The sequence below is a fragment of the Anabrus simplex genome, chromosome 2 (genome assembly GCF_040414725.1).
Source record: "Anabrus simplex isolate iqAnaSimp1 chromosome 2, ASM4041472v1, whole genome shotgun sequence".
Classification (NCBI taxonomy): Eukaryota; Metazoa; Arthropoda; class Insecta; order Orthoptera; family Tettigoniidae; genus Anabrus; species Anabrus simplex.
This window is the reverse complement of record NC_090266.1, coordinates 1,160,690,489-1,160,708,804: the sequence shown is the minus strand read 5'-3', so window position 1 is coordinate 1,160,708,804 and position 18,316 is coordinate 1,160,690,489. Positions and strand designations below refer to the sequence as shown.

The following is an 18,316-nucleotide window of genomic DNA, read 5'->3' as shown; positions in this document are numbered from 1 at the left end:
GTTAGTTTTTGCTTATGAGTGTGATATAAATTGTTTATCAGTATGGTTGTGTTGACTCTAGCTTCCGATCTGTGCTGTATATGATAAGTCCATATAATTCTATCTCAAATTATGTGTTTGCCGGGCTGAGTTGTTCAGGTGGTTGAGGCGCTGGCCTTCCGACCCCAACTTGGCAGGTTCGATCCTGGATCCCTTCGGTGGAATGGCTCAGTCCGGTGGTATCTGAAGATGCTCAAATACGTCAGCCTCGTGTCGGTAGATTTACTGGCACGTAAAAGAAGGAAGTGGTAACCCAGCTGCAAGTAAAACCTGTCTCAGTATTAACCCCTCGTATTATCTCTGCTTCTGAGAAGATCAAAAACATCCTAAGTTTTGGGCCGATGACTTCGACGTTAGGACTTTTAAAAAAGCATTCGTAATCATCATCAGCAGCAGCAGGAGCCGGAGGCGGAGGAGGTAATCCTAATTAACTTTACTAGACCGAGCGAGTGGCATGTGGTTTTGGTCATGTAGCTGTCAGCCTGCACCCGGGGGTTCGAACCCCACTGTCAGCAGCCCTGAAGATGGTTTCCCGTGGTTTCACATGTTCACACCTGGAAAATGTGGGGCTGTACTGTAATTAAGGCTACGGTCACTTTCCTCCCGCTTCCAACTCTTTCCTGTCCCATCCTCACCATAAGACCTACAGTGACTCACATAATTATTCGGACACGTTAATTATAGCCTTTGCTACAAACTGGCCCTATGTTTCAGAGAAAATATTGTATACGCAAACTAGTTCCTGACAGAACCCAGTTTGACAAATTCAACACGGCGTTGAAATGTGTACTTTTAGAAAACAGGAGAGAACCAGTGAACCTGGAACCTCAGAACGCAGTTAGTGTGCTTCAACAAAATTATTCGGACACAAGTCAGTTGCCATGCAGAGGTCGTGTGTAGAAGAGCCATGGATAGTATGAACGTAAACATTCAATGAGTTAGAGTACTGTGTACAACTTAAGAGAAAATGAGCCGCAGAGGAAGAGAGAGCACAATCGAACATGTCGTCAAATTGCTGAAATGTTACAAATGAAGAAAATTACAGTCTCTGATATTATCACAAGATTCCGGGAGGAAGATAGGATTGAACATCTACCGCATACGGGACGTCCAAGAACGTTTTCTATGAGAGAAGAGTGTTATATCAACGGAAAAACAAAAAAGGAACCCAAGTTTAGTGCTCCAAAACTCGTTACGAAGATAACCGCAGACACCGAGAAGAAAGTGCATACCGCCGAAACAATACGGAGAGTGCTCAGAAGAGGTAACCTTCACGGCCGTATTGTAAAAAGGAAGCCGTTCATAAATCATATAAAGCGAAGAAAGAGAATGCCGTTTGCCAAAGAGCATGTTAGAAAAGACGATGATTGGTGGAATGAAGGTACATTTGCTGATGAGAGTAAATTTAACACATTTAAGTCTGATGAGATGATAACAGTTTGGCAGCGTCCTAATACTGAGCTTCAAGAGAAAAATCTGAAAGCAACTGTGAAAGATGGCGGTGGACGTGTAATAGTGCGGGGGTGCATGCCGGTGCATGGAGTTAGTGAATTGGATTTTATTGAGGTTAAAATAGACTACTTTCAATACCTTAGAATACTGAGGGACAATATGAAAAAGAGTGCCGAAAAAATGGGGGTTGGTAAACATTTTAAGTTTTATCAAGATAACGATCCAAAGCCTGGAATGTAAGGATGTGGTTATTGTTTAATTGCACAAAGGTGCTTCATCTTCCCCTTAATCACCAGACCTGAATGTGATTGAGATTCTTGGGGACAAACTTGAACAGAAATAAGAAAAACAACAATCACATCTAGAGAACAGCTGAAGAACCGACTTCAAGAAGAGTGGCAGAAGATATTTCCCGATTACACCCGGAAATTAGAGGAGAGCATGCCAAGTCGACTCAGGGAAGTAATTAAAATGAAAGGAAAGCCCACCAGACCCTGAACCATTAGGATCATAAGTAAAAAGGAAAGTGTCCGAATAATTGTGTGCAATATTTGTTTTGATTTTGATTTTTGTTTTTTAATTATTATATTTTCATTCAAAGTGTTCATTAGAAGAATGATGGACGTTTAGTTTCTATATTCCTAACAGAAACTTGTATTTAATTTATATCAGTGCTTTATTATTACTGAAATTACTAACACAAAGGAAAATGTAATAAATCATGTCTGTCCGAATAATTATGCGAGTCACTGTACCTGTATCGGTGCGACGTAAGTCAAATTGAAAAGAAAAAGAACTAGGTCTTATAACGTCAGCATTTATTCGTTCAATATCAAAAGATACGAAGTACCTTACAAGTTACTTCATTAGATTCACGATGTATTATTTCTAGCTTCCTAAAATAGTTTGAATTTATACCCGATGGAACTTCCTTCAATATTCATTTGTGATGCATACCCTGGCGCCAAGCAGTCATGTACGTCAGGAAAAACAATAATAATATTTAATAAAAATCTTCCGGGCTGTTATGTCGTGGTCCACTCCTCTCGCTTCTCCCAGACGTTTCGACTACTGCTGCGGCAGCCATCTTCTGTGGCGTCGAGTAGATACGCTCTCCTGTATCCCGCTGGCGACTGCCATTCAAACGCATTTCCTCCTTCGTCCCAGTCTAGTTCTCAGCGTTTGCCTATCGCACACGAAAGCCAGGAGTCAATGCTAATCCATAATATTTCATTTTATGTTTCACGCGAGAGACAATATTATTTTTCAACGGATTATGCATATTTATTAAACATGATTTCATAACCTAAGTATTTTTTGAGAAGGATGTAACTGCCATCAAAAATTATTAATAACGTTATATCATACAGTACGTATAAGGTATTAAAAATATGAAAAAGGTACTGGAGGAAGAACAAAGACAGCAGTGCACTAGAAAGCAATATGGCTATCTTGAAGTCACAGATTGTTAATGGTAGGGATTTGGGACATCTTGGCCAGAATCCTCGGTTACGTGCCAGAAGCGACCGTGCCGGATGCGACCACGCCATAATCGTGCCGCTAGCGCCAGAATGGTTTAAGCATTGATTTCATTGTTGGATGCGTTTGTGAGTGGTCGGCTGCTGAGAGTGCCCTTGCGTTATAGTAGTGATAAAGTAGTTAAAACCCATTGAAATTGCTTCTTAATTTTGTGTGTATGTGTGTGATCCATTTAGCGCTATTTATATATTGGTGTTTAGTGCTCATCTGTAGAAATTGGGAGTAGTGATATTTATTTGAATTTCATATCAAGTAGTTCAGTTGGTGTTCAGTAGACTACGTTTTCTAGGTTAAGTAGGCAAGGTAGGTGTACTTTGTTTCGAATTCAGGTTTAGGATATAATTTAGGTAATAATATTAACTTTTTAATTGTTTAAAATATCTGTAGGTTCGTTGGTATAACACTTACAAAAGCAGATTATCATAAGGAGTTGTAACTTCCGTAGCTTTTACACTCGTGCAGACAATAGACCCGGTATTTCATATAGATATCCGTTCAAACTATCACGAAGGTAATACTTTATTCAAATAAATAACACGATACGCTAGAAAACGTCGATTAAAAAAAAAGTTAAAGAGAATACACGGTATTTCATTGGAAAATTACTCAAGAGTCTCTGGATTGTTGACGATTGTTGCTGCAATCGGACGAGATCAAAGAGTAGGATAGTGGTGGAGTAAACGAATACAAGAATCAGAAGATTACTGTATTCCGATAATTTGTAGTTCTTAGCCCCGGCATACTTTGTACTTTCGATTATTCATCGAGTTAATAATTTAATAAAATTCCTATATCCCAATTATATTGCAATTCAAGTCCCCGGCGTAGTTTTGACAGGTTTTTTGAGACATTATTGTAGACAACCTCTTATTTTTCAGCACTTACGGACACTTTTATTCTACGTCCCGCGTAGTAGGGAAAATAATAGCAATCCAGCAGCTGTAAAAATCATATAACCACATTTCAATTGGGAATTGTAGTGTAGATACGGTATATTAGATACTATCCTGCCTGCTATATCCGAGTGTATCTTTTTTGTGAGTGTATGTTTCATGTGTCTCTATTAGAGCATAGTAGGATAAAATATCACTAATCTGTCTACGCATTTAGCTTTGTTGATAATATTTGAGTGGTTCTTTCAAATTTCAAACTTGCAATTTTCATTTCTGTTTTTACTTAGTAATAACATATTGTAATTAGGATACGTCTGAACGTAGTTTAAAATTATTATAGTGTATTGTAGTATCTTATCAGAAATTAGCGTGCTTATTCTATTATTGAAAAATATTTTTGTAGTATAGTAGAAGTCCTCCCCTGGGAACCATGTGACCTTGCCGCGCTGGGGAGGCTTGCATGTCCCAATGAAGCAGATAGCCGAGCCGCAGGTGCAACCATATCGGATGGGTATCTGCTGAGAGACCAGACTAACGAATGGTTCATCGAAAGGGGGGTAGCAGCCTTTCGGAAGTTGCAAGGGCAGCAGTCTAGATGATTGACTGATATGGCCTAGTAATAATACTCAACATGGCTTAGTTGTGTTGATATTGCTACACGGATGAAAGCAACGGGAAACTACAGCCGTATCTAACTCCCGAGGACATGCAGCTCTCTCTGTATGAATGGTGTACTGATGATGGCTTCCTCCCGGGTAAAATATTCCGGAGGTAAACTAGTCCCCCATTCGGATCTCCGGGTGATCATCAGGAAGATGGACACTAACATTCTGCGAGTCGGAGCGTGGAATGTTAGAAGTTTGAATCGTTGTGGTACATTAGATAATCTGAAAAGGGAGATGGATAGACTAAAGTTAGATGTAGTTGGTGTAAGTGAAGTACGTTGGCAGGAAGAAAAGGATTTTTGGTCAGGCGACTACCGAATTATCAACACAAAATCAATCAGAGGACACGCAGGAGTTGGTTTAATAATGAATAAGAAAACAGGGCAGCGGGTAAGCTACAACGACCAGCATAGTGAAAGAATTATTGTCGTCGAGATAGACACCAAACCAATGCCCAACAAAATAGTGCAGGTCTATATGGCAACTAGCTTAGCGGATGATGAGGAAATCGAAAGAACATATGAAGAGATAGAAGATTTAATACAATATGTAAAAGGTGACGAGAATCTAATTGTGATGGGAGACTGGAATGCAGTTGTAGGCCCAGGAAGAGAAGGTAATACAGTAGGAGAATTTGGATTGGGACAAAGGAACGAAAGAGGAAGTCGGCTGGTTGAATTCTGCACTGATCATAATTTAGTCCTTGCCATTACTTGGTTCAAACACCACAAAGAACGGCTGTATACGTGGGCGAGACCTGGAGACACTGGAAGGTATCAAATAGACTTCATTATGATTAGGCAGAGATTCAGAAACCAGGTGTTGGATTGCAAAACTTTCCCAGGAGCAGACGTGGACTCTGACCACAACTTGTTGGTCATGAAATGCCATCTGAAGCTGAAGAAATCGCAGAAAGAAAAGAATGCAAAAATATGGGATCTAGACAAATTGAAAGAAAAGAGCGTGAGGGACTGCTTCAAGGAACATGTTGCAAAAGGACTAAATGAAAAGGCTGAAGGAAACACTATAGAGGAAGAGTGGAGAGTCATGAAAAATGAAGTTAGCAGGGCTGCTGAAGAAATGCTAGGAAGGAAGAAAAGATCAACTAAGAATCACTGGATAACTCAGGAGATACTAGACCTGATTGATGAACGACGAAAATACAAGAATGCTAGAAATGAAAAGGGCAGGAAAGAATACAGGCGATTAAAGAATCAAGTGGATACAAAGTGCAAGGTAACTAAGGAAGACTGGCTGAAGGAGAAGTGCAAGGATGTCGAAGGTTGTATAGTCCTAGGAAAGGTAGATGCTGCATACAGGAAAATCAACGAAACATTTGGAGAAAGGAAATCTAGGTGTATGAATATTAAGAGCTCAGACGGAAAGCCACTTCTAGGGAAAGAAGACAAAGCAGAAATTTGGCGGGAACATATCCAACAGTTGTATCAAGATGAAGATGTACATAATTTGATTCTGGAACAAGAAGAGGCTGTTGACGCTGATGAAATGGGAGACCCAGTTTTCAGGTCAGAGTTTGACAGAGCTGTGAGTGACCTAAATAGGAACAAGGCACCTGGAATTGATGACATTCCCTCTGAATTACTGAGTGCCTTAGGAAAAACCAGCATGGCAAGGCTAGTGTGTAAGATGTATGAGACAGGAGAAGTCCCATCCGATTTTCGGCAGAATGTTGTTATACCTATTCCCAAGAAAGCCGGTGCTGACAGGTATGTGAAAACTATCGCACCATTATTTTAGTATCTCATGCCTGCAAAATTTTAACACTCATTTTTTACAGAAGAATGGAAAAACAAGTTGAAGCTGAGTTAGGAGAAGATCAATTTGGCTTCAGAAGAAATGTAGGAGCACGTGAAGCAATCCTGACTTTACGTTTGATCTTAGAGGATCGAATCAAGAAGGACAAGCCCACGTACATGGCATTCGTAGATCTAGAAAAGGCATTCGATAATGTTGATTGGACCAAGCTATTTGAGATTCTGAAGGTGATTGGGATCAGATAGCGAGAACGAAGAATTATCTACAATCTGTATAAAAATCAGTCTGCAGGGATAAGAATCGAGGGCTTTGAAAAAGAAGCAGCAATGCAGAAAGGAGTGAGGCAAGGCTGCAGTTTATCCCCCCTCCCTCCTTTTCAATGTTAAGTAGAACAGGCAGTAAAGGAAATCAAAGAGGAATTTGGAAAGGGAATCACAATCCAAGGAGAGGAAATCAAAACCTCGAGATTTGCCGATGATATTATTTTATCTGAGACTGCAGAAGATCTCGAGAAGCTGCTGAATGGTATGGACGAAGTCTTGGGTAAGGAGTACAAGATGAAAATATATAAGTCCAAAACAAAGGTAATGGAATGCAGTCGAACGAAGGCACGTGATGCAGGAAATATTAGATTAGGAAATGAAGTCTTAAAGGAAGTAGATGAATATTGTTACTTGGGTAGTAAAATAACTAACGATGGCAGAAGTAAAGAGGACATAAAACGGGGATTAGCACAAGCAAGGAAGAGCTTTCTTAAGAAAAGAAATTTGCCCACTTCAAACTTTGATATAGGAATTAGAAAGATGTTTTTGAAGACTTTCGTGTGGAGCGTGGCATTGTATGGAAGTGAAACATGGGCGATAACTAGCTCAGGAAGAAAGAGAATAGAAGCTTTTGAAATGTGGTGTTACAGAAGAATGCTGAAGGTGAGATGGATAGATCGAATCACAAATGAAGAGATACTGAATCGAATTGGCGAGAGGAGATCGATCTGGCTAAATTTGACGAGAAGAGATAGAATGATAGGACACATCTTAAGACACCCAGGACTTGTTCAGTTGGTTTTTGAAGGAAGTGTAGGTGGTAAGAACGGTAGGGGTAGACCAAGGTATGAATATGACAAGCAGGTTAGAGCAGATGCAGGATGCATTAGTTACGTAGAAATAAAAAGGTTAGCACAGGATAGGGTGGGATGGAAAGCTGCATCAAACCAGTCCATGGACTCATGACTTAAACAACAACAACAACAATAGTAGAAGTATCTGCAGGAACCCTCTTACTAGAATTCCCTTGCAGTAATTACGATAGGCTTAACTGCAGTTTAGACTTGTGTAATTCTTGTGTATTCCCTTCGGTGTTCAGTAAATAACGGCAGTTTTTATCCTGTTAGGTTGCTGTAGAATAAAAATACAGTACGACTAAGTAGTACTGTAGTGTAGCAGTATATTCATTACCTTACTGTCGCGTGATGTACTATCCTAGATATTTTTTTCCATTCATTTTCTGCACATAACTTATTATAGTTTTACTTTTCTTTTCATTTTTCTATAAAGAATGCCTACGGAGTGCAAGTGTAAGAACTGTGGCTGTGGCCAGGCATTAAGGAGTATGAGGGAGGAGCTGGAGAATTTGAGGGAGATGATTAGGATTCTCTCAGAAGACGGCAAGGAAGGTAGGCCTCCCTCAAACAATGTACAGGATACAGTAGGTGTAAAAAAGGGATGAGAAAGAAAGGAGGGAATTGTAGAACACAGGTGGAAGAAGGAGACTGCAGGCTAAGGGCTCTATTCAGGATCAGAATTCGGGACAGGTGTCTGTCAGAAACCGGCACGAGTCACTGCAGGTAGAACAACAGAGGGAAGATGAGGAACAGGGAACTGTTGCTGAGAGTGTGGAAGTAGGAGGAAGGGAAAATGTAGGAAAAGGAAATTTGGAGTACAGGATAGGAAAAGACAGGTGGAACAGGGTCATGGGAGGGAGAAATAGAGGAGGAAGTAGCGTCTGCAGCTGTCAGGAAAGATAGGGCTGACCAGGAGAGGAGGAGATCAAATGAGTTGGGTAGGTTTGAGGCTCTGGTCATGGGGGATTCCATTGTTAGACATGAGGGGAAAGTGTGTGGAGGAAAGCGAACCAGGGTAGAGTGTTATCCAGGAATTAGTTGAGGCAGATGTTGAGGAAAGTAGAAGAGAAGGCGGAGGGAAAGGAGAAGGTGGTAGTGTTTCACGTTGGTACCAACAACGTAAGGCAAGCAGGTGTAAGTACCACCAAAGTTGGGGATGTGTGGGGTCTGGTAAATGCAGCACGGGTGAAGTTTCAGGAAGCGGAGATTGTTATCAGTGGAATACTGTGTAGGAGGGATACTGACTGGAAGGTGATTGTGGTTAAAATAAAACTATGGAGTGGGTATGTGGGAAAATGGGAGTCAAGTGAGATTTCTAGATCCTAATGGGTGGGTAGGAGGTAGGGATCTGCGCTCAGATGACCTTCACTTAAATCGTAGTGGTACGTATAAGTTAGGTAATTTATTTAAAAGGGTTATAGGGAGGTACATTCAGGGAAACGGGGTGGTATAGGGAGCGGTGATAAGGGTACAAGGATGTGGAAGTCAAGTAGGGTTCACATAAAAAAAGTTAGTGTTGAACTGTACAAGTATTGTAAAGAAACGAGTAGCATTAAGTAATTTAAAAGATATCTACTTGCCAGATATTGTAATATGTGTTGAATCATGGCTGATAAATGATATAGTGGATGCAGATATTTTCTCACGGAAATGGAGTGTGAATCGTAGAGATAGGACAGGAATGGTAGGAGGGGGAGTATCCATTCTGGTGAAAGAAGAATTTGTAAGCTACGAAAAAGTTAAAGATAACAAACATGAAATTCTATGTGTAAGGCTCATTTCTAAAGATAACAGGCAACTTGATGACTTTGGAGTGTACAGACCGGGAAAGGGTAGCGCTGACGCTGATTCAGAATTATAATAAGATAATCAGCTATGTGGGAAACGATATGGAAAGGAATGTGATTGTAGCGAGAGATCTCAATTTACCAAATGTCAGTTGGGAAGGTAATGCGAACGACAGGAAGCATGACCAACAAAAGGCACATAAGTTAATATGGGAAGGACAGCTGATTCAGAAAGTGATGGACCCAACCAGAGGGAAGAATGTTCTGGATGTGGTGCCTGGTAAAACCAGATGAGCTCTATAGAGAAACCGAAGTAATAGATCGTTTTAATGATCACGAAGCTGTTTTTGTCACAGTTAAAAACAAATGTGACAGAAAGGAGGGTCTTAAAAGCAGGACTATTACGCAGTACCATTGGGCTGATAAAACAGGGCGTTTTAAAAAACTAACTATAATCGGTGGAAAACGGTAAAAAATGAAAACAGACTCTGGGATGAGTTTAAAACAATCGTTGAGGAATGTAAAAACAGGTTTATACCTTTAAAGGTGGAAAGGAATGGTTCTATAACCACTGTATTATAACAGAGAAGTAAAGGGAGTAAGAAGGAGGTGCAGCCTGGAAAGAAATAGAGTTAGATAGGGCTATGGAATTAAGGAGAAATTGAAGGAACTTACTAGGAAATTGAATCTAGCAAAGAAGTCAGCTAAGGATAATATGATGGCGAGCATAATTGCCAGTCATAAAAATTTTAGTGAAAAATGGAAGAGTCTGTATAGGTACTTTAAGGCAGAAACAGGTTCCAATAAGGGCATTCCAGGAATCATTAATGAACAAAGGGAGTGTGATGTGAGGATCTTCAAAAGGCAGAAATATTCAGTCAGCAGCATGTAAAGCTTGTTGGTTACAGGGATAATGTCCACTGAGAGGAGGTGCCTAATACTAAAGAAGTATTAAAATTTACGTATGTTACAAAAACATTTACAATAAGATACAAAAGTTGAAAATTGGAAAAGCGGCTGGAATTGGTAAGATTTCGGGGATATACTAAAGACAATGGGTTGGGATATAGTACCATAACTCAAGTACTTATTTGATTATTGTTTGCATGACAGAGCTATACCAAATGAATGGAGCGTTGTTATAGTAGCCCCTGTGATTAAAGGAAAGGGTGATAGACATGAAGCTGAAAATTACAGGCCAGTCAGTTTGACATGCATTGCATTTGCTTTGGGAAAGCATTCTTTCTGATTATATTAGACATGTTCGCGAAATTAATAACTGGTTCGATAGAATGTAGTTCGTATTTAGGAAATGTTATTCCACTGAAGCTCAACTTGAAGGATTCCATCAAGATATAGCAGATATCTTGGATTCAGGAGGTCAAATGGATTGTATCGCGGTTGACCTCTCTAAGGCATTTGATAAGGTGGATCGTGGAAGACTACTGGCAAAAATGAGTGCAATTGGACCAGAAAAAAGAGTGACTTAATGGGTGGCTATATTTCTAGAAAACAGATCTCAGAGAATTAGAGTTGGCGAAGCTTTATCTGACCCTTTAATAATTAAGAGGGGAATTCCTCAGGGCAGTATTATTGGACCTTTATGTTTTCTTATATACCGAGTGGTACAGTTGCCCCCATTCACTCAATTTTATGCAACCCGCAGATTATAGCCCAACCTAAAAACATTAACCTTGGCTACTCACAGCGATGTCTGGTCTTACAAACCTTTCTATAATTCGTTTATTCGTGTCAACGAAATCAGCATTTACGAAAAAATACCGAATGATTGTAAAGAACCGTCAAAAGTCTGTATCACAGAAAGTTCATGTACAGAGAATGTGATGGCTGAGTGACTAGAAGTACTGTTGATATAACGCTGGCACGCAACAGCTCGTGATAGCCGAAGTTAGAGGAAAGTTGTGGTCATTAGTCGGAGGTTCGAGTCCGATTTAGGATGAGTTTTTTATTTAGTTGTTAAATGTTCGTGTGAGTCGCGTTGCTGAAGACAAATCTAAATCATGATCAGTTCTCATGTTGCAGGCGCTCTGTTATGTTCATTTCTAAGTAGCTCTGAAAATAGCTATTTGCAGTATACTAAGCTATTACCGACAGAGATGCAATGGGCTTGTGTATGGCCATTCGATTAATAAAGGAAATATTCAAAATGACTACCTCCTTCGTTAATGCATGTCCGAGTACGGTAGACGTGAGTCGTTCTTGCTTGCTGCAACATATGTGGTGGAACCTGCCTGCACTTTGCTGTTAAGATTGCTATGTGCTGTTTCATGTGGCCTACGTATAATGTTCAGTCGTTCTTCGAGTCGAAAGAGCGCAGTTGTTTGGTTGAATGGATTTGTCATAATTAGGGAGCGGATTTTTATGTAATTACATTTTTTTTTTGCGTAAGTTTTAACGCAAGTTACAAAGTTCATTATTCCTATTGTGCATCCCCAAGTGTAAAAACTTAATCTTATCTCACATAAAACACATATTTTCACATTTTTAAAATATAAATACATATTTTAAGAAAATCTATAATAAACACATAAATCCGCAATATTTGTTAATCAATAAAATTTTAAACGCTTCTGTATTATAAAATAATGCTCACTTTTTTCATTTTACGATTACGGTTTTTTTTACAGTGCATTTAACATCATGTATCTGAATGTTTCGGCTATTTATAGACTTCCGTCCAGAAGTTCTAAAACTTGCTGGTCACTGGCTGCGTCGTTACATTTAGACAGCGATTTGATTTGCTGCACAATATGTTTCCTTGCATGATGTCATTCCAACTCGCTTTTATGAGTCAGCCCGCTCGGGTTTTGTTTATAGAATGTCAGCGAAAGGCAATCACGGAGAGATAAGGTGACGTAATACCGTTACGACATCGGAGACTGGGAAGAATATTGCCCCACCATTAGGTAGTGGGATTTCATCACTCCTAAGAGTAAGGTTAGTTGTTCGGGTCCATACATCATTCCCGTGGTCGTGTGATTTTGTATGGATTTCTAAGAAATTCTGCTATTCTTTTTATTGAAAGAGTGATTCACCGTAAATGCGTGTGTCGTAACCTGCAAAATAATGCCAAAAGAGAAGTCGAGTGAAAGGTCGCGTCTACAAAAATATGTAGTGGAATTTAAAAATATTTTCACTACCGATGGAAAAGTATTATTTCGCCAACCGTGTGGTGAAACAGTAAGTGCAGATCAACGTTCTCAAGTAATCCAGCACTTGTCTGGAAATAAGCATACTGTGGCTGCTTCACGTGTGCGTTCGCGACAATTACTAATAGCTGAACCAGCTACTTCAAATGCAAACCCATCTAAATATTCCCAGTATTATTTAGATGTGTGCAGAGCATTTGTTTGCGCCGACATTCCTCTCGGCAAAATAAATAATCCGGGACTGAGAAATTTCCTACCAAAGTACATTAATTTTGAGCCTCCAGACGAAACTACATTAAGGAAAAACTAATCTCCTAAAATGTTCCGAAGAAACTTTACAGAGAATTCGGGCAGTATGTGATAGCGAAAACCTGTGGGTGAGCATCGACGAAATCACTTATTCAAGTGACAGAAAAGTAGGAAATGTTGTAGTTGGTGTGTTGAAGAATGACAAAACTGCTTGTGAACATTATTATTTGCTAGCGTGTAAAGAAATGCTTCCTGTAAACCATGTCACTGTAGCTAGGTTATTCAATGAAGCTATGCAATTACTTTGGCCAAAAGGTATAAAATACGACCATGTATTGCTTTTCCTTACTGATAGTGCAGCTTACATGAAAAAGGCAGCCGAAAGCCTTTCTGTGAGCTTTCCGAAAATGATACTCGTAACTTGTGTTGTTCATGCTCAACACAGGTTATGTGAAACTGTGCGGGCTCAGTATCCTCAAGTGGATAAATTAGTGTCTAATGGCAAAAAAGTCTTCTTAAAAGCACCCTCAAGAATCGATCTGATTAAAGAGAAAAACCCGGATCTTGCGCTTCCTCCTTTGCCTATTGTTACGCGGTGGGGTACCTGGCTTAGCGTTGTGGTATACTGCGCACACAATTTCGAAAGTTTTGCATCCGTTGTGAATGAACCAGATAAAAACGACGCGTCGTCAATTGAGATTCTTAGAGAGATACTGAAAGATAGCTCTTTGAAAAATGATTTGGCGTTTATATCTGCCAATCTAAGCTTCTTGTATAAAACTATAGGCATACTTGAAAAATCCACTAACCTGTTGTCCGAAACAGTGAAGGAAGTGCACGCTGTTGAAAATAAATTAGATTCACTCCCGGCTTCGCAGGTACAGGGACTATTAAAGGTCAAATATCAAACGTTGTTCAGGAAGAAACGTGGATTTCAAACAATGTGCCAAATTTACAATGTATTAGAGGGTGCTCATGTTGGCGAAATTGATGGCATTAGTGTTGGTGACATTCCTCTCTTTAACTATGCACATCTGACTTCCTGTGATGTGGAGCGATCGTTTTCGCAATATAAGGCGTTCTTTAGAGATAATCGGCAAGCATTTGTGATGGACAATTTTGAGATGACCTTTGTTGTTCACTGCAATTCTGAGACCACTTCCAGCAACTAATATTCCAGCGTGTTACGGTGAGTACGAACTGGTACCATTTTTTCAAAGATGATAAGTTGCTTTTGTCACATTTAAACAAAACATCACCTTTAAAAAATAAACATTCATAATATCTACTCTGGCAAATCAAAAATTAATAAATCATACTGCACGTTTCCATACAGACACCAATTTGCCTTAAGGAGCACCTTTGGTAGCACCATATTCTAATACAAAACGTTATACTCATTTACATTTTGAGCGCGAGTAGTTATGTGATATTTAAAGGAAAATAATTTTAATTTGTTATCACATATTTTAAAGTCTTTCAACACATAAAAAATAAATATTTTTCACATTTTTAGCACATAAAAATCTGCTTACTAGTCATAATGCTGACAATAAGTGCAGTGCACTTCATTCGTTGTAGCCGTTTGCCACATAAAAATCGCATGTATTTATACCTTTCTGATGTAGCCTATGCTTTCTTTTTAAAGGTGAAAAGTGACTTTGAGACTTAAGGAAGTTAAACCTTAATAAGTTAAACCTTAACTACGAATGTCTTAAGAGTATAAAAATAAAAATTAAAAGCTCGTAGCTAGATTTGAACTCTGATCGGTCGGAAAAATCACATGCTGGCTGGGTTTAGGACCATGTAGCCACTCCGAGCGACGAAGAATTGGTCTCGTATCTCTGTACTAAAGGCATAATCTACCCTATCGCTTCGAAACTGATCTTGTATGTCACAAGTTCTGAACTCTTATGTGCAGACAGGTTTACCTTGCTGCAAACACCACAGCGTGCTAAAGAATAATGTCTCTCTTAAGCCCAGATAGTTGCAACCATTCCCTACGATAGATTATGTACCTATTACTTGGTTAAATTATTAATAATAATCGTATGGCCTCAGCTACCGTGTGCAGATATTTCAATTTGACGCCATCTGGCTGTCTGCTTGTCAATTTCGACGTTCCGTTTTAGTCTAGGCCTACTAGATGGCAGACCGAGTAGACCGAAACTCTATGGCTGAGATTTAATGAATTAATTAGTTCAGCATTATGTTTCGGGTGGTATTCACAATGAATTTGTCCGTAGTCGGTGCTTTTGGCAATAATTATTATGCCTGTTTATTATAACTACTTTAGAAGAAATCTGTGACTTCAGAAAAGTCAAGTCTAAAGGATGTCTAGGAGAGTATGAAATAAAAATTGAAAGAGGCATGGCTCAATAAGGTTTCGAACCATCACTGTAGCTTATCCAGGTACATCTAACATGCCTAATTCCTCGCAGCTACTTGCTGTTTGAACGTCTGGCTCTTACGACTTTGTATTTACGAGGAGAGCGTAAGTTCTCGCTTCGAAAATTTACTGATGTGTTACAGCCTTATGGTCCAGTTTTATGACTTTATTGAACGCTGTAACGGTAGTAATTACATGGCGTAAGCTATCACATCTGCTGTACAGCACTTGCGTGACATAGATTATAAAACACTGTGGAAAACGCGTTTCTATCAGTTCCGATGTGATAAAACTATACAACATGTCTGTAATTGGTCCTAACCTATCACGTTTTCAATGATACAGTGACCACCCTTTTCTGTCAAAAGAAAATGGCCTCTTGAACCAATCAGGTGCGCAATTCTCTATCGACAGCTAAAAGAGTGGCTATGGTTTGTACAGTACAGTAACATTTCGTAAAAATGACTGGAGTATTGGACTCCGCTCTACTTACTGCCTCTTGTACCGCTTTTTCATTGTGCGGGGAAGACTATATCGGACTAACTGCACATAAAATTGCTGTAAGATGTTGCGCAAGATAGGACTAAGAGACGTTTATATCCTAGCTGGTTGCATACTGTATGTTTGGGGAAAAAATAGGGGCAGCTATACCACCCGGTATATAAATATGAGTAAAGAAGTGGAATCAGAGATAAGGCATTTTGCGGATGATGTTATTCTGTATAGGGTAATAAATAAGTTACAAGATTGTGAGCAACTGCAAAATGACCTCGATAATGTTCTGAGATGGACAGTACGCAATGGTATGATGACAAACGGGGTTAAAAGTCAGGTTGTGAGTTTCCCAAATAGGAAAATTACCCTCAGTTTTAATTACTGCGTTGATGGGGTGAAAATGCTTTATGCGAATCATTGTACTGTAAGTACCTAGGTGTTAACATAAGGAAAGATATTCATTGGGGTAATCGCTTAAACAGTTCTGTAAATAAAGGGTACAGATCTCTGCACATGGTTATGACGGTGTTTAGGGGTTGTAGTAAGCATGTAAAGGAGAGGGCATATAAGTATCTGGTAAGACCCCAACCAGAGTATGGTTTCAGTGTATGGGACCCTCACCAGGATTACTTGATTCGAGAACTGGAAAAAATCCCAAGAAAAACAGCTCGATTTGTTCTGGGTGATTTCCGACAAAAGAGTAGCGTTACAAAAAGTTCGCAAAGATTGGGCTGGGAAGACTTGGGAGAAAGGAGACAAGCTGTTCGACTAAGCGGTATGTTCCGAGTTGTTAGTGGAGAGATGACGTGGAACGACATTAGTAGACGAGTAAGTTTGAATGGTGTCTTTAAAAGTATGAAAGATCACAATATGAAGATAAAGTTGGAATTCAAGAGGACAAATTCGGGCAAATATTCGTTTCTAAGAAGGGGAGTTAAAATAACTTACCAACGCAGATTTCTATAAATTTCCAGGCTAGGAAAACGACAGGTAGGAAATCTGCCACCTGGGCAACTGCCCTAAATGCAGATCAGTAGTGACTACTTGAGCATCGTGCCACATGCGACCAATCAGTCACCACTGATCTATATGAAGGACAGGCGCCGAAGTAGCAGATTGACTATCGGCTGTTTACCTGTCTTTTCTTAAGTAGTTTCACAGAATTTGGAACTTAATCGAACATTTCCCTTGGTAAATTGTTCCAATCCCTAACTCATCTTCCTACAAACGAATATTTGCCCCAGTTTGCCCTCTTGAATTCCAACTTCATCTTCATATTGTGATCTTTCCTACGTTTAAAAGCACCACTCAGACGTATTCGTCTACTAATGCCATTCCACGCCATCTCTCCACTGACATCTCGAACATGCCGCTTAATCGAGCAGCTCGTTGTCTTTCTCCCACGTCTTAGTGTAACGGTGCAAGCTACAGACGGCGTTGTGATCATCTCTCCAAGATCTATTGTGTTAATTTGGTGCATCAGTTACCTTCCAACCTGTATATACTGGAATGTGCTTTGATTATGTAACATGATCTCACGAAACTTAAAAGTATCTGAATAAATGGTACCACTTCTTATGATTACTTGGAACGTTTTCAAATTTTACTTTTCTATCGCATGACCTTTAGTGTCCGAGGACATTTTCAGCTCGCTAAATTTGCAGCTGCTCTTCCCGGTACACCCCATGGGAGTGAGCTACATGTAGGGTGTTGTCTGTGGGTGAAGTGTAATTGTACGGACTATGAATGGGAAGTAAGTGGTCTTGACCATTACAAAGGTACTATTCCGGCATTTGGCTGGAGATGAAAATGGGAAACCACGAAAGATCATTTTCGAGGATGGGCGACGGAGGATCCGAACCCAGCCGTGTCCCGAAGTAGCCGTAAAATGTTTCTGCCGTAACATACTGAGATAACCGGTTTGATACCTTCTCCCAGACATGAAAACGCAGCTCCATATATGAGCATGTTGAATGATGAAAATAAACGCACCACCAAATTTCGTGTTTTAAAAACTGCCAGCTTCCCCTAGGAGTGTTACGTAAAGTAGGGACAGTAGCTGCCTATAGGAGTGGTTCAAGTGACACTGTTGCGCTTAGAGCTGGTATTTCTCAGTAAATTCTTCAAAAGCAACTTAGGAAGATGCTGTCCTGTCATTTCTGTTTCCCGAAAATACAGGGACTGATTCTTACGATCTCCAAGAACTATACTTATAGATAAGGTGACAAATAAATATAATATTCGTTAAAGTATAACTGAAATTGTGTTATTCTAGTATTCAGTATAGCTTTACATGATTGTAAATTTCCTCCTACTGTAATTTTTACGGTTTTGATCTTAAAATATCTCTTGCATTATGTACGGCCCACCTATGTTTTCACTGGGGAAGGAGTTCCTCGGTTTATGGCATTCGAAATTATATATATTACACTGATTTAGTGTTTAATGAAGAGTTCTTGAGTTGGTTTTAGACATTGCCTTTGCGTGTGATGGAATGTATGCATGTTTTATTTAAACTTTCGTCATAGAAATGTACTCATTAATTAATTATCTGTTACTTATAAATATTTCACAGAATCGTTCGGATGGTTCTCCATTAAGGCTTACATAGGCCTAGGCTGTATTTCCCAACGACTAATTCAGTATAAATAATTAAATGTTGTGCACGGTTTGCGGTTATAATAGTTCGCTATTTGAACAGAATCTGAACAGAGCGAAGAGCAATTTCATTCCCTATCTGGT

The 18,316-nt window shown here is 39.5% G+C and overlaps 1 protein-coding gene across 7 annotated transcripts in view; it reads right to left on the bottom strand.

Moving 5' to 3' along the window:
• HDAC4 (histone deacetylase 4) overlaps positions 1 to 18,316 on the bottom strand; it is a 1,180,658-nt gene that overhangs the window by 284,934 nt on the left and 877,408 nt on the right. The gene's annotated exons all lie outside the window — the stretch shown is intronic.